The following is a 3097-nucleotide window of genomic DNA, read 5'->3' as shown; positions in this document are numbered from 1 at the left end:
AGGATTGGGGGTCTGGGCGAGGGGAGGGGTCTGGGAACCAACGGGAGGGGCCGGGGCGTCCGGTGTGGGCGCCTCCCCCATCCCCGACCTGTCCCCTCGCGCGCTCTTGGTGTCTGGACACTCGGGAATGGAGGCATCGCTGGTCGCCTACTCTGTGGAGTCTGGAGACCCTCGGCTGGGGCTTCTCGCACCGCCGAGTGCACCGGGGTCGGAAGGTTCCAGGTCTCCACCGTAGGACCCTGGCAGCTTGAGACTCAGCTACTAGGCAGCTCTCCCTGCGACCTGCTGTGTCCTCTCTTCGGCAGGGCCACCCCGGAGTTGGCCGCTAACACTGAATGAAAGGCTGTGGGCCCCCCTCTCCCACAGTGTGCGGGTGTGATGGGGTCCCAAGACCCCCTCTTTCTGCAAAGTACCTCTTGTCTGTCTCTCCTGGAGTGAGAAACATCTCCTTTTCCTTCCCCCATTGTCACCATTACCTCAGACCCACACACAAATACAAGCCTGAAATTCTAGAGGGCTCCTGAGCACTGCTGTGGGGAAGCCCAGAGGTCCCTGGCAGGACCACAGTCACTGTCCTCCCCTCAAATAGACGGCCTAAATGAGTGCTTCCAGCTGCTTTTCCTGGGGAGGAGACAGATCCAGGCCACCCAGCCTTTCCCGCTGCGTCCCATTATTTGTGTTCTTAACAGGTATTTACAACGCTACTACGTTCTAGACCCAGTCTAGGTCTTTGTGTTAACTACCTGAGGGGGCAGGCAAAGGAGAGGGGACTTGTCAGGTCCCTCCTTGCTTTCCCCCAGGGTCTTCCAGGGACACTGAGCCAGGGTGATTCCTTGGGAGCAGCTGGTGTCGAAGAGGCGCCCTGGGATAGATAACTTTTGAGGAGCAGGTGGAGCCACTGATGCCCTACCCAGGGGCTGCCTTTGCCCATGACCTCTCTCCTCACTGGCTCCCCCACCCCCCACCGTGCCCTTGAGAGTACTGCTGGAGGACTTTGGATGGTCCCAGTGACAGAGGCAGGTCCCAGTGCAGCAAGTCCCCACTCTCCTCCCCTTACTCTGCCCCACCTTCCCCCACGCCCAGTCATAATGCTAGCCCTGTGCCATGAATCCATGGGGAAACAGAGGGCTTGTCCCAAGGCCCCATCCCTCCTCTGAGAAGCAGGCTTCCTAAGCCCCTGTAATCCCCTCCAGAAGTCCTCACTGAGCTGGTTCTTGCCCACACAGACCTCTAGGCAGTGGCCATGTCTTCCTAGCTGGGAACTTGCAGTTTGTGGCACAGAGCGGGGGAGGGTTGTTCTGCAGTTAGTAATCCATGAATGAATGATGGGGTTCATCCCATGTACAGCTTCCACAGGGACACACACCTTTAGCTCCCTCCCAACAGATAATAAACACCATTTATTGAACACTTGTATTTGCTAAAGGCTTCGTTTGCACTGTCTCCTCTCAGCCCCCTGGGAGGTAGGCCCATTAGCCAGGAGACAGATGAGGTGGACTCCAGTATCCACAGCCTAGAGAGCCCTTTTCCTTTATTGAACTCCCTGTGTCTTACAGGCCTGTGAGAGAGCTTGTTGAGTTTCTACCTCTCTGTTGTACTGCTTCAAGCAGGCAAGATGCTCACCACCTTAACCTCATGTCCTGCAGGAATAAGTCCTTGGAAAAGTTTGTGCGTGTTAATGAATGAGCTGAGAGATGGAGAGGAAGGGCCTCCTCCCCACCAGGGACATCAATCCTTTGAAAACAGTCTGATGAGTACAGGCGTGAGCTGAGCAGCACAGGCAGGGGTCCAGGTGGCCAGCTCTTGCTGGGTATTATATAGTTCTGGAGTCCCAACCAGAGTTGTTCCTGGAATGGGGGGGAGGGGGCAGAGCACCTGGTTTAGACCAGCTTCCACCCCTGGTTCTGTAGCCACAAAAGGTTTGATGCCCCGGGGTTGAACCTCAGTAATCTTAATCCAGACTTTTCCCTCTCCCCAAATCCTGTAAGTATGGAGGTCGGGATTTCAGTACTGACACCTTAACTTCCAGGCAGGCCAGAATGCCTTTACACAGGGAGAACTTCCCAGGAACTGGTTCCTCCTTATCTCCTCAAGAGTCTGTGTCTCAAAAGGGTGCGCTTGGGGACACTCCAGCGGCAGGCGCGGGTGGGCCTCGGGGCATGCCCTGTGAGTGACAGATGCAAATATTCCATCCAGGCACAGCAGGCTGCTGCTCTCTTCCTTACAGGACCGCTCCTTTCCCTCCTGGCCAGCTCGCTGCTTTCTTTATCTTATCAATCCCCGTAATTACAATTGCTATTTTGTTTCCTCGAATCTGCAATCAGAGCTCCTGAGCCCTGATGAGGGAGCGCCTGTCAACCAGATCGCTGAGTGACAGCCGGGCCACCTTTCTAGGCTGCCCCACACTCCGCAAACACACAAACGTACTCCCTCGCCTCCTGAGAACACAAACACACACTCCTCGCCAACACAAACAGTCCCTCTCTGCAAACACGCCCTCGTGGGGACCCAAACACACATCTTCAGCCTCTTTCCAAACGCATCTCTCTCCTGTCCGCTCAAACCGGGCCCCTCAAATCCAGCCGGCTCTGACCACCCGGACAGCAGCGCGCACCAAGGCAGCCTTCTGCGCGCCGCGCCGGCCGCGTTCAAAGCATCACGGACTCTCTGCCTACCGTTCAAATGCAAATAGCCGAGACTGCATTAAGCACTGTGACCCAGTCTGGGAGTCTCCTCTACGCGCGCCCCCCACCCCCTATTACAGGCCTGCTCCTGCAGTCTGCAAACCGAGGCATACGTTTTCAACCTTCAGACTCTGAGGCTAAAGTGAATTCACAGTGCTCTTCTCTGCTGAGGGGGCATGAAAGGGGGATCGTGGAGAGGAGGAGGGTGAGGAGAGAAAGAAAAAACAATTCCCAGCCCTGACCGAGCGCACCCCATAGGACCCGGCGTGCCGCATCGGGCCGGGAAGCGCCTGGATGAAGGGGCAGATGTGGATTGGGCCCCCACTGCGGGCAGGAGAGCACTCGGCGCCGGCTGGGGCCCCGCGGGGACACAGACAGAGAAAACAGCCAAATACAATGAGGAATGGTGGGGG

General features: G+C 56.9%; 1 protein-coding gene across 4 annotated transcripts in view; it reads right to left on the bottom strand.

The window, feature by feature from the left end:
• Positions 1-3097, bottom strand: part of FGF8 (fibroblast growth factor 8 (androgen-induced)) — a 9542-nt gene that overhangs the window by 6098 nt on the left and 347 nt on the right. The window lies entirely within an intron of this gene.

The sequence above is a fragment of the Condylura cristata genome, unplaced genomic scaffold, assembly GCF_000260355.1.
Source record: "Condylura cristata isolate star-nosed mole 26May11 unplaced genomic scaffold, ConCri1.0 scaffold00011, whole genome shotgun sequence".
Taxonomy (NCBI): Eukaryota; Metazoa; Chordata; class Mammalia; order Eulipotyphla; family Talpidae; genus Condylura; species Condylura cristata.
This window is presented reverse-complemented; position numbering and strand designations above follow the sequence as displayed.